We start from the raw sequence: 14,232 nt of genomic DNA, 5'->3' as shown, positions 1-14,232 counted from the left end.
GAGATGTACTAGAAAAATAAGAGGCCTCATTTCCTCCACTCTTGTTATCCACAAAAGACCTATCCAAACTCACTCTATCATTGATTTTACACTACACATGAATTATCCAACTATCTCAAAAGATTGCCTGAAGTGCACATGGTATTATTATGCCTCACTTTCCGTGCATAAAAGATGTAAGTACAGGATGAGAACGCAGAGAGTCTGCTAAATTGTTCAAGACCAATGATCTCAGGTACTGCCTGAGCATATGAGTGCTGCTGATAAGAGTGAGAATTTAGCAGGAAGTGCATAGCTAGTTTGCCTCTCAAGCTGAGGCCATTTGAAGTATACCCAACAATATTGGCATTTATTTATTGGCAGCATTTGTACATCACCCTTCACCAGCGCAGAAATTCACAATGTGAATTGATAACAGAGCTTCCATTTCCTCTCCTTCTCCCCGCCCCCACCCAAGAAAACAAAACAAAACCCCAGTCCTCCAGAGCTGATTTTGAGGGTGAGAAGGGTGCTGCTGGAGGGAAACAGGAGGGGAAGAGGAAATTCCTTTGTATGCATGGAAGTCTGTTGCGGCAGCAGAGCCTCCCCATTTCCTCAGATCTAAAACATCCATTTCATTTAAAAGACATAAGAGAATTTAAAATTGCCTTTGAGGACAAGGATGCCAGATAAATACCCCCAAGCAACAAATTCCACAGTTGGCACTGCCAATGAAAAAGTCTTTCTCTTGCTGCCACTTGCTAGACCTGCTCAAGAGCAGAATCTGTCTCCCAGAATATTGTATTGCCATCTTACGGAAGACTTTTGTTATATCAAGGAGAAGAAGAAGAGGAGTTTGGATTTGATATCCTGCTTTATCACTACCTCAAGGAGTCTCAAAGCGGCTAACATTCTTCTTTCCCTTTCTCCCCCACAACAAACACTCTGTGAGGTGAGTGGGGCTGAGAGACTTCAGAGAAGTGTGACTAGCCCAAGGTCACCCAGCAGCTGCATGTGGAGGAGCGGAGATGCGAACCTGGTTGCCCAGATTACGAGTCTATCGTTCTTAACCACTACACCACACTGGCTCTCATTGAGAGAGGTGTGGGGCTCAGCAATTGCTCCTCTCAATGATAGAAATACCTTGGGCCTTGGTATTTAAGAGGCTAATTCTGTTTATTCCCTAGTTAGTTCTCACATCTAGTTTTGTTGAGATGTCACTGTGTGAGAATGGCATTTGGAGTAAGGAGGGCTCCTTGGAAGTTATCTGTGCTGACTACCTGCCAAGTACTAGCTAGTCTTTCATTCTGATGGGAAACTGATATGTCAAGCGAACACCAGCTGTGGCTTATGTAGCTGCAAGAGTCACTTTGATGGGAATAAGAACCAATAACACATCTGTTCATGAGAACCTCTGCACAGGCTGGACCGCAGAAAGTGACGTGTGCAGACCACAGCTCCAGCTCCATCTTCAGGGATCACAGCTGCTGTTGGCAGGACTCTCATCAACTATAGACCATAAGGGAGTAAGATAATGCCAATGCTTTGAAACTTTCTCTTGCTATTTAATAAAATCTTCAGCCTTCATCCCATTTGTGTGTTCATTGTGCTCTGATTCTTAAAAGAAGCATTGTCCCCTTGGCAACAACAAAATGCGCATTAAAAATGGGCACATGAACATAAAATCAAACAACACATTCAATCAAACAACCCTACAGATGTAACCCTAGGTATCAACAAAAAACACTAGGATCGGTGTGTCTGTTTGTGTGTGCGCGTGTGTAGTTATGAGTTTGGTGTGTCTTAAACTGGATGCCAGACCCCTCTAACGCCTGGATCCAACAGGTGTTAAAATATAAGCCAGGCTAGCTTCCTGATGAGGTGATTGCCTGGATGATGGGCCATTAAGGGAAGCAAAGGGAGGCTCTGTGTGAGATGGCAAATTGGGTGGGGTCCTTCCTTCAACTCTCAGATCATTAGAAGGACAAAGCCAGAGTCTAGCGTTGAGTTTGCAGTGGATGTGAGCTAGAAGCAAAGCAGCAAGCAGAGAGAGAGAGAGAGAGAGAGAGAGAGAGAGAGAGAGAGCGCGAGCGAGCAGATTTCTGCTTGAAAATGCATGGAACCTCTTGACTCTCAAACTGCTCAGAGATTGGGGTCTGCCTGTCCTTGGAAATACAGTGTACGCAAAGCAAATACTTTGTCAGTATAGTGGAAGCACCCTGAATGATGAGATAAAGCTAATTAAGATGGATTTCCTGAGCATTAGAAGCATATTCTGGACACTTTCCAAACATCTTCTTTACAATCAGTGAACAAAGCAACTCCTCTCATTATACTATTACAATACAAATTGCTGTTGATAAGCCAGATTGGAAAGATTCCATTTTTCAGTTATATGTAATTTAAGTGATATATTTTCTCTACGCAAGCAATAAATCTTGAGGTGGGGGGTGGGGAATCGGTTTCATCAATCATTGTACTATTGTATAATCAAAGGAACAAAGTAAACAGATAAATGCAAAAAGAAAAAAGAAAAAAGATAAGCAATAAAGACCACACAGCCTTATTTTTAGCACTGCTTTGGGATTTTTGTATTTGGATGTGCCAGAGAATAATTTTCTGATACATTACTTTTGCTAGTCAAACTCAGTCACTACTAAAATTAGCAAGAGTTGTGCATATGCTAATTCATATAGGAGACACAACAGGATGCCATGCCAGCATCTTTCTTTTTTTCCTTTAGATTGGCTAGTTTTACTTGAGCAGACTGGCTTTAAACAGGCCACTGAGCTTTGCAGGGTTTCAAATAGGGAGAATTCAGGTGCTTATAGCAAAACAGTGTCTAAGCCATATTGTGTCAAATAGTATATATGCCACAATGAATATCCCAGTTGTAGAAAATGCTGAATGCTGACATTTACACATGGAGGATTATTGCCTAAGCCCCCACCCTCTGTGCCAAAACACAAAAGAGCTTATGTAGTGCCCAGAGGGGTGCCAAGAAACTACGATGTGAAACACTTTCCCCAGTTTACTTCATGACCTCCTGTGTGTGTTTTAACTAGGTGGTTTCAAAACAGGATTTCTCAGGTGCATTTTTAGAAACAATGTTGGAAAATGAAAGTCACAATCATTTGCGTGTCGAGGTCCCCAAGACACCCCCCCAATAAAACACAAGTGACACCTTATTTTTGTTTAAGGTTTTTTGGCATAATTTTGGCCACAACTTTATTAAATTACAAGCAATGTGAGTGGTTGCTTAGGCATTGGTTGCGACTATCTGACCCCGCACAGGGACAGTCTGACATTCTCACGCCTGCGAAGTCAGAAAAGGGTAAGACACCCGGGGAGAGAGACGGGACTGGGAACCATGCCTCACCTCTCCCCAAATGCTCCCAGGGGCTCTTACATGCCCCTAGCCCCTTGACAGGGTTCAGACAAAAGCATGGCGAGCCCCTGGGTTCCTTTAATGGAATTCCCTTGCAGCAGCAGCACTATTGGAGGGGCAGGCACAGCCAAATCCATGCCCCTCCACCAACCAATTCCCAAACCAACGCCTAACCGCAACCTTACAAGTTGTGACGATTTGCTACGCAGTAGGCAAAAACCAAATGGCATCAGCCAATCAGCCAAATGGACAAAATTCCTATTGGGCCCCTGCCCCATGACAGGCATAGCAAGGTCAAGCAAACAGCCTAAAATAGGGAGGGAAGGCGGGTGATCCGATGCGCACAGCGAAAAGTGGAAGCTCAACACTGCGTGCTGGGCATTTAAAGACTAGGGCTGTAAATCAAAAAATGGCAACATATAAGTCTCCCCAGCAACAGCCAGCCCTCTGCTAATGGTGGCCAAACTCTTTATCGCCCAGCAACAATGGGGTGTCTTGCTAGCCCCCACCGCAACATGTGCTCTCCATGAAGGAGAATATGCTTTGTGCCACATTAATTAAATGGAGTTTTGCTTTGGCTTCTTGGGCTAGTGTTTTTATTCCACTGCCTTAGCAGAGAGGGACACGCAATATACAGCACTGCGAGCCCTTTGGTAATATAAATGGGACTTTCAGAATAACATCATTCTAATTCATGGCATGCAAGGAGACAAACACAAGCTTAACACAGACTGAAGCGCCTCCAAGTTCACAGGCTTCTAATAATAGGAAGCTCCTGTAGAAAAGGCTCACAATAATTTTTCTTTCTACTAGATCATGTGTTGCGCTAGGAAAGCTTTGGGTATACTAGAAGGTACTGTATTTCACAAAGTCCCAGGTGTATGGAATTAGTTAAAGAAGCTGGAGGGGAGAGGAAATAGGGAAAAAATAATAGCAGCAAGAATGACAGTAGGCCCCAAATGTCCTTTTTTTATTAAAAAAAAGGTTATGAAGCCATTGTAGACTAAGCCCAAGAGGGTGAGGAACTACATTATTACCGACTGACACTTTTGTACTTTATAATCCATGTGATGGGATTATGAGCTACTTGTGCGTAAAAGTTCAGTCCCTCAGATCTTGGGCATGTTTCTCAAGACTCTGTGTACAGCGGAGCCCCTTAAGCATGACTCCCTTAATCGCTGGCAGAATCCGACAGTGGGCGTTTACGGAAACAACTCCAGCATAGAAGCTCCTTAACGGAAACGCGTCGTCTGGATTCTCGGCGCGACAGTTTCCGGTGAGGAGTGGGTGTACCTATAGGAGGTCCTGCGACTTCTCCACTGTTTTCGCTGGAAGATTCCCTGAGCAATTCCTGCGCCTCACTCTCTCTCTGATCTCCCGCACTCCCCCTGCTGGTACCTTCCCCCGCTGCTAATTCTCTCCTAGCTTCTGAGAGCCCCTCCACCACCTGCCTTTCCGATGGCAGTTCCCTGACAATCCATATATTTGTTTTCAGATTATAGAGAGAAAATTATGTGATCCATGGCCTACAGAGAAATTTATTCCTGCAGTTTACCAAGGCCTGTGCATCCCATGAAAACCTATGAAAAGGCTATTGAGGAACTCATGAATCATGATCTCTTGGGCAACACCTTTCTATCAAAGGGGAGCTAAGTAGTATCCATTATTGTGCAGAAATACAGTTATTTATAAAGAAACAAGGTGCCACGTCTTTTTCTTTCATTGAGTGATAGTTCCCACCCAAGAGAAAAAGTGTGTGGACCTATATCCTATTTTAAAATATGTCAGTGTCCATTTAAAAGGTAACTCCCATTGCCTTCAGTGGGGTTGAAAGCCAGCAGTGCAGAACTTAGTTCACAGAAGTTGCTAAGCTACTTCCAATCCATCGTGCCCCGCAAACAGCTTGCATACTAATTCATATATGGTTTGACAAAAAAAATTACTCTAGCTTTAGACTCATGAAAATGCAACATGAAAAACACTTTTCTGGGAATACAAAATCTAAGAAGGCAAAAATACAGTTATATGTGAGCATATTCTTTCTTTCTTTCTTTCTTTCTTTCTTTCTTTCTTTCTTTCTTTCTTTCTTTCTTTTTAGCTTGCTGTGACTTCAAAGGAGTGCAAAAGATGACATAGAAAATGTATGACCACAGTTGCAAAACAGCATATATGTGTGTGTGTGTGTGTGTGTGTGTATGTGCGCGCGTACACTCCCTTAACAGATCTTAGCTGACCAAAACAAATATGTTTAAGAACAGCTTAGTTTATGAACAACTTGGATTAAGAATACTGCACATCCAGAAGTAGGTGTTTTGGTTTGTGAACTTTGCCTTGGAATAAGAACATGTTTTACTTCCTGTTGAGTGTGTTCCATTTGTAAATTGAGTCCCCCACTGTTATAGTAAAACATACCTTGGTTTAAGAAAGCTGTGGTTTAAGAACAGACTTCCGGAACGGATTAAGTTTGTAAACCAAGGTACCACTGTATGTTATTTTTACCTATATTGTCACCTATTTATAATGAAGCATTGGATATAAACATAAATCACTTCTCTCTCCTGTTGCACCACAATCACCTTTATTTAAGTCTGGGTTTGGCTGAATTCAGGGCAGAACTTGTTTTTACTTCCAGGGCTCATGGGGGGTGGGGAGAAAGGAATGTAGCTTGGTGTTGGATCACATGCTTTGCATGCAGAAGGTCCTAGATTCAATTCTTAACAAACCCCTGAGAACTGTTGACAGCAAAGCAAACTGTTGTGTGACAACAGTCTTACTTTTTTCTTATATGCGATAGTTGTGACCCTATTGTTAAAAGTGAGTCAAGTAAATCAAATTCAGTCAATGTAATGGTGCTACAGCTTATACTTTGAAAATGGCTGAACAGATTGATTTGAAAGCTGGCAGAGAAAGATTTGAGTGTGGTCCATGATGAATATGGGGTAGAAGGGGTTTTAAAAATGTTTCATTTTAAATTAGTTAAATCTCCAACAGGCATTGTACATTTGTCTTACATTAATTTTGCTGGGGCGGTTTTTCCAGAAAGATTTCACTTCTTGTATTTGTGTGTTCTGGAGAATGCAATGCTGATCTAAGTCAAGGAGAATATCTGGTAGGTGCTTCTGCCCATGAGACGTATTACATGTTTATTTTATTTTATTTTATTAAAAATGCATTTTTCTAACCAAGGTTTGTCAATGGACTTGCTTATTCTGGTGTTGCTAGGCAACACTTCCGGCCAATCTTTGCCAATATAGAAGCATTCTGTGGCTAGGCTAGATTCTCACCCACCAGGCCACAGACTTTAAGAGTTTACAGTTCATGTAGACCAATAGGCTAGAAGTTAAGATATGAATGGTGACAGTAGAAAAAAACACAGGCAATGAGTATAAATAGTTTGAGAGGCGTGAAGGAGAGGGAGAAAAATCTCTGAGTTGCACAGCAGATGGATCTCTAATGGGCACAGGAGAGCCTTGGGGGGGGGGGGAGAGAGCAGGACATTAGGGAGTAACTGTGTGCTTTTTCTGTTTTATATCCTTTCCCCTTACAACCTTTAAAGGTTAGGGTTGTCAGTTGACCTGAAAAGTCCCAGAAAGGCCTCCTCCCAAGAGACCAGGTTTCAAATCCCCACCCCCAAACATAAAACTTGCCCGGTGACCTTGGGCCAACCACAACCTCTCAGCCTAAACTAACTCACATGGTTGTTTGTGGGCATTAAATAAGGAGGGAGAGAACCAAGTATGCCATCTTGAACTCCTAACTGTAAACCACTCTGTGATCCTCGGGTGGAAGGCAATAGAGAAATTTAATAAATCCTGTTAAATAAATAGAACTTGAAGCCTCAGCACTGGCAGAAGTCTGGTAGAAGACTGAGTTGAGCAGGCAAGCAAAGAAGATCTTACTCATAGTGTTTATGCCAGTCATAGCAAGCCCAGAATTACTATTTTTTTACTGTTGACCAAATGCAGTAGAAGCTGGAGAGATACTCATTCCAATCTCTCCTGGAAGAATTGAGCCCTGAGTACATGTAGGAGCTTGCTTCAACATCAGACCATGATTAAACACCTAGAGGCTCTGGCTAACATACTGTAGCTATGCTGCTTAGTAGGAGATTACATGGAACGGGCATTTTCAGCTTCCAAATTGTAAATTAGAGTATACACATGCTAGCCTGGGGAAATTTCCTGAGAGTTGTGTGGTTCTAAAATTCAGCCTCTTTGCCCCTCTGCAGACCTTTTGACCTACAGGACACAACTCCTTTCAGTACTTCATCTCTGTGCCCTCTAATAATATGTAAAGTTGTAGTCAAATTATTTAAAAGGTTTTATGCCTTATGATAGTGGCACACTTTTCTTAGCCGTAATTTAATTTCCACTTTGATTTACACTCATGGGGTTGCATTTCACATTAAAATGTATTTTTTCTTTTTATATAAAAAGAAATCTAATTACACAGAGGTTCATTTATGTAACTATAATATGAAATAAATTATATAGAGGTCATTTATGCAACCATAAACTTTTGATTGTGCAAAGTACTACATCAGAGGTTAGGTATTTGCATTTTCTCTACACTGAAGCAACCTCATTACTGACGATTTACTTAAAAATTATGATTAGATAGTCCCCCCCCCCATTTTAATCATCTAGGTCCTAAGAGTTACTTTTTTTCATGGTCAGAACTAATAGGAAACATCAACCTGACTGTTGTTAATTGATGCTATCTTTTATGTTTCTTTCATACATAAATAGTGTAAATATATATTGTACATAAATATTGTGCAAAATATTGTAAATAAAATATATTTTTTAGAAGTGTAAGAAAACATTTTGCATCATTATCTATTTACTAAGGTCCTAATCCAATCATGCCAGCACATCAGCATGTACTGGTGTGTATGAGAGCATATAACAATTCCAGCCCCTAAGATGTAATTGGATTCTTAATGACTATGATTAAAAAGTTTAACAAATTTATTTTAAGCATCTTTCCCCTGTCTGTCTCCTACACATATATTAGGTCCCATATCTACCAACCCTGCTACAACATACAATGTTGCCAGGTTGAATGGATGAATCTTTATCTGCGTCAGCCATCAGCCATAGCAACACAATAACATTACGAGACACACAGAACAAAACAGAAAGTCGATTATATAAAACACGGTTCTGCATAGCAGTGGTCAAATTCATCGGCTGATGACCTGCGCCACAAACTAGTTTTAATGAACACCCATATCAGAGTGCTTTGTAAATTGATAGTCATAGCCTTTTATGCTCTTCCACATCCATTTAATGTTCTTTTATATTCTTATAGTCTTTTGTATATATACCTTCTGTTTTAATAATTGTAGCTTTCCAACACATTTTACAGATTTTAAATGATTGTACACCACCCTACTTATGCTGTTCTATGACCGTAATAAAGATTTGATTGATTGATATGTCCCATATGCACTATACGTTTAAAGCATTCTTACAGAACTTTTAGATATGGCTTCCCCCAAAGCTTTCTGGGAACTCTGATTCGTTATGGGTGCTGAGAGTTGTTGGGAGACTCCTATTGCCCTCACAAATTTCCAGAGTTCCCTGGAAAGAGGGATTCACGGTTAAGCCGCTCGGAGAATTGTCAGTCATACTGTGAGGGAAGTCGTCTCCTAACAAATCTTATCACTCTTAACAAATTACAGTTCCCAGGATTCTTTGGGAACACCATGAATGTTAAAGTGAGAAGAGGGCTTTGACTGTATGGTGCAGTTGTGACCATACACAGATGTTCCATCAGACACTTTAGAATTTTGAATGGAAAGAGATTGCCATTCAGTCATTTTTTCCAGTTGCTTTTTAATGTTTTAATGTTGTATTGTAATCTTGTTTTTTAAGTTGTATTTCAATCAACTTGTTTTATTATTGGTTGTTAGCTGCCCTGAGCCTGGTCTTGGCTGGGGAGGGCGGGGTATAATTTATTATTATTATTATTATTATTATTATTATTATTATTATTGCCTTGAAATAAAGTAAAACCAAAACTTTCAAATAGATGCAGTGTCACATAACTACATTAAGAATCAATAATAAAACACTAAAGGAGATCATCGGCTAATAATAACTAATGTATAATGATACCCTTTCTGCACGTGACACAAGGTTAATCACCAACGATTCCAGCTAAAATAGCCACAATAACAAGAATTGTATTATTCAAATGCCAAGGAGAATATGGAAGTTGTTCCATGTATGGTTCTGTGCCTGTGCAGACCAGCTGGAACATTCTAGATCTTGGACCAGGAAGCTGGTATTTGTGCCTCCTCCCCTCAAGGTGAGGTATCTGGCCAGTTCCTTGTTCTTCAAAAGGTGGGGCAAGCCCTCTTCTGCCGAGTTTCTTTATAGCCACATCCCAAAACAAAATCTAGAGGGACACTAGAAACAGGGGAAGGCTGGGAGATTATACAGATGACCACTTGAAGAGCACACGTTACACGTAGTGAACATATTTCTTTTGTCTCTGTACATTCCCATATTTGGTTCACCAACCCGCTTGGTTGGGAGGGCACCTATGCCCTCAGGAAAAATAAAGTTGAAAAGCAAATGAAAAGGGATGGATTTGGACTGGCAGAAAAAGTTGCTGAAGGTTGACAATGGTACAGTTGGAATGAACATCATAGGAGAGGGGGATAGTTGCTAATAGCCTATTAGGATGGTAATAGATTTATTAACGGTAGGTTTCTGTGAGGAAATCAAGAAGCTAATGCTTAAGAGTAGGCTTTTCCTAGTCTTCATCCCTGAGCCAAAACAAATGTGAGAGTGGAATTATCAGCTTGGGGAATAGCACAAACCGTCTGCTACTCAAATCATCAGGGATGTGGGTGGTGCTGTGGGTTAAACCACTGAGCCTAGGATATGCTGATCAGAAGGTTGGCAGTTCAAATCCCTGTGACAGGGTGAGCCCGCATTGCTCAGCCCCTGCTCCTGCCAACCTAGCAGTTTGAAAGCACGTCAGATTACAAGTAGATAAATAGGTACCGCTCCGGTAGGAAGGTAAACAGTGTTTCCATGCACTGCTCTGGTTTGCCAGAAGCGGCTTAGTCATGCTGGCCACATGACCCGGAAGCTGTACACCAGCTCCCTCGGCCAATAAAGCGAGATGAGCGCCCCAACCCCAGAGTCGGTCACAACTGGACCTAATGGTCAGGGGTCCCTTTACCTTTACTCAAATCATATTTATGATTTCAGTGACCCTGGTCTTAGTATCTTAGAGGAGTGACAGTATGTGCCGAACTTAGTTGGCATAAGGTGCTCTGTTGATGGTGCAAACCAAAATGAAGCTGGGAGAACCTGCTATGATGAGAAAGTGATAGCACCCTCATACCTTCCTTTCTGTGAATGACACACAACCACAAAGAGGTCCGATGCCACACTGTGGACTTGGGGAGGAACTGCAGCCTGTCCAGTATAGGTTCAGGCATTGTCACTTCTGGAGAAACCTCCACCAAGACAGGAAGCTGTATTTCTGGGTATGGAAATCACTGTAGGTGGAATTGTTTGCATAGGTGCCAAAGCATAATGAGCAACAGAAACAACCACGGCAGCAGAAGGTTGTCTATGTCACTCCTTGGCCACTCATACATTGCCTTCTTTAAGGAAGATTTAAAAATTAACACAGGTCCAGGGGCAAGGAACAATAGGGGATGTTGAAATGGAGACCTTAGGAGTTAAAATTGATGCTGGACAACTATTTCTGTCTGCCCTCAAAATGAGGCTACAAAGATGGTTATCGTGATACCTGCTGCTCTTTGCCACAACGATGCCCTCCGATTACAAAAGTCTGCTGAGTAAATTTCAGGAAATGTCAAATTTGGTTCATGCTTTTCTCCCAAATAGACTAGAAATTATCACGTCACAGGCGATTTCAGGTCAATGCCCAACTAAACGTCGAGATATTTACATTCCTTAGTGAGCCTGTGGGCACCAGTTGCCAGCTAGATCTCTAGAATGTTCCCAGGGGTGCTTTATGCTAGCACAGAACTCATAGATAAGAATGCACAGAGACCACAAAGAAGAATAAATTTGCCACTCTGTCCCTCTTACTTTCTCTTTGGCTAATGTGAATTGCTATAGAGAACAGTGAAGCTCTACACTGGTGAGGAGGGGGAAGGACAGAGAGCTAGAAAGATTGAGAGCAGGGAGGGGGGGAAGCTTCTTAAATATTTGGACAGTTAGTGCCAGCGTGTGCAGAGGAAAGTAAGACAACATGAGAGTAGAGCCACTTAAGGAATTCAATTTCTGTACATTCTGATGCTGATTTATCTGATCTGTACTTCCTAGACAAAATGGCACGAATCTGAAAATAGTCTTAGGATTTTGCACTTCTTCAAATTTTGCAATGCTTTTTTTCTTTTTTTGCTTATGCATACACACACACACACACACACACTTAGATATGCATGAACTGAAACAAAAAAAACACTAAATTCATATTTTGTGCTAGAATATGTATCTAAATTTGGCATTTAGTATAAACATATGCATTTAATAAGAGTTTTGTATAATTTTCAAAAATTGTTGATTAATATGTAAACCAGATGGGATGGATTTATTAATATGAATCCATGATTATGTGAAATTGGCACAGACCTGAAACAGATTGAGCTATCCATCCAAACGTGAGCAGGGAACAGGAGAGGGAAGGAAAGAGAGCCAGAGAAATGCTTTCAGAAGGGGGTAGTAGTAGTAGTAGTAGTGGTGAAGATTTGTGTTGTGAAGAGATAGAGTGGAAAGGAATGAAACAAGAGGATGGAGGCCCTCCTTCACCCCAGTCTCTGAGCCATGAAATTTCCATTTTATCTATTTCCTATGGTATTTCTATCCCATCTTTGAAACCAATTCCCCAAGTGGCTTACCAAAAATCTGACCTATATAAGTTCTCAATATTCCACCCCACCCAATGGCGCATGGCAGTGCAATCTGAATCAGGATTGATTCAGAGTGGATGGGGCCACCAGTGGACTGCTTATTACACTGGAGACATAATTCTAATACACTGTCCCTGTGCAAGTCACACGTTAAGAAACATGGCCCCAAATGAGGAAACAGCAGACTTCTCAGCATACCGTTAGATGCGGGCAGATGTCAGGGTCTGGCAGGGCTCTGATGGGTATGTGACAGAAGCGAGAAGCCTGGAGATTGACTTTTGAGAGCAGGGCAGTGATTTATGGAATTTGGCACAGGCTGTGAGGCTCAGCGGAAGAGGAATGGCCAGAGCCGGGAGATGGGTATGCAGGATGTGTCAGAGGAAGAGGCTGTTCAGGCGAGGGACAGGCCGGTTGAATCCACACCACCCCCTGCCCCAGTGTCTACTGGAACAAGGAGGGGCTTGAAGAAAGAAGAGCAGTGATAGTTTCCATGTAGGAAAAGACAACCTGGGCTTGTGTGGTCCCATTGTTGCTTCAAGCGCTCTGCAGGATGAACACCTGGGAACAGCTGCTTGGGGCCCAGAAGTGGGGGCAACAGGACCGTGGGAATTTCTGTGTACTTTTGTCAATTAAAAAGCAACTTTCAGACCTGTGCCTTCCCTGGCTGGTGCCTAGGACAGCAGTTTATAACATGTACACAACTTCAGCGGGCGTTTAAATCAGTGCTTATTGTAGCCTTTCTTGGGACTGACAAGTTTTTAAATAGCTCTTCATTCCTGACAACTTTGGAGCAGCAATGTATATTCAATTTCCCTACACTTCATTGACTCAAAACATTTTTGCTTCACTCCTTGATTATTGGTTAGCATTGGCATGCTAGAAAGAACTCCTGAACCGAAGAAAGCAAAACACAAGATCTTCTAAAAATATATCTTTAAGAACTCCGTTGCCACCTGACAGAATTGTAATAGCTGGCTTGCTCTGCAGAATTTATAATGTCTCTTGTTTTTCTGTAATGGCCTACTTTAAGCAGTAAAACAATTACATACTAAACAATAATGTGATGGGCTGCTTTAGCTAATGTACTTTTGGATGAGATACTTCTCATATTAGAACATTCCCAGCCTCTGTTTTATTATAAAGCTGTTCATTAGTGGACACACACTAGTGCGTGCTTAGGCCTGTTGGTTTCAATAGGCTTAAGCATGTTTACATCTACGCTAAATTATGGCCTAAGGATGCAAGCATGAATACTTAATTGGAAATAAATTCTTTGGGAAAAAGCCAAGCATATGCTCCAAATGTACCAATCTGCTCATGATGTCTACTAGATAATTCTTAAAAGTTGAATGTTGAATGATACATTCCCAATATATATCTACCGGTAGTTCACTGCTATAGTATTAGCTTTCTTTCTTTTTTATTTTCTTTTTTTGAGTAAATACATAGTCATTTAACTTAGAGGAGTCCTGATGGGACAGGCCAGCCAGAAGCAAGACATGAAGGCAATAGCTTCCCTCACATTGTAGGTTCCTAGCAGCTTGTATTGACTGGTGATGTGTCTCTGAACCTCTGGTTGCGTTCAAGAGCAGAATCTGTATGAAATTTGTAAAATCCCCAAGTTCTTTTTATAGCAGTGGCAGCAGAAAAACACAATTTGAAGTTAAGGTTTCCAAAATGCATTGGGCCATTTCACACATCAGCTACCTATGTCATAACTGTCTGTGTCACTCTAAGGAACTACGCTTTCACACAGAATAAGCAAGCACAACCAATATTCATCTTAGAAATGTTACAAGGTATAGTCAAGTGAAAATTTATCATTGAGGTAGATTAGCCTTTAAGTTCCCTATGTGCCTCTACACTGAAGGCTCAGAAGGAAACACATTTGGAATCCTCACCTAAATGTCAATTTAAAGGTATCTTAGAAATCCAATACTTTCAGTGAAAATAACGA

General features: G+C 41.4%; 1 protein-coding gene across 2 annotated transcripts in view; it reads right to left on the bottom strand.

Annotated features, from left to right (window-relative positions):
- SGCZ (sarcoglycan zeta) overlaps positions 1 to 14,232 on the bottom strand; it is a 548,799-nt gene that overhangs the window by 107,482 nt on the left and 427,085 nt on the right. The gene's annotated exons all lie outside the window — the stretch shown is intronic.

The sequence above is a fragment of the Podarcis erhardii genome (assembly GCF_964252035.2).
Source record: "Podarcis erhardii genome assembly, chromosome: 9".
Lineage (NCBI taxonomy): Eukaryota > Metazoa > Chordata > Lepidosauria > Squamata > Lacertidae > Podarcis > Podarcis erhardii.
The sequence above is the reverse complement of the archived record's forward strand: the minus strand, read 5'-3'. Positions and strand labels throughout refer to the sequence as shown.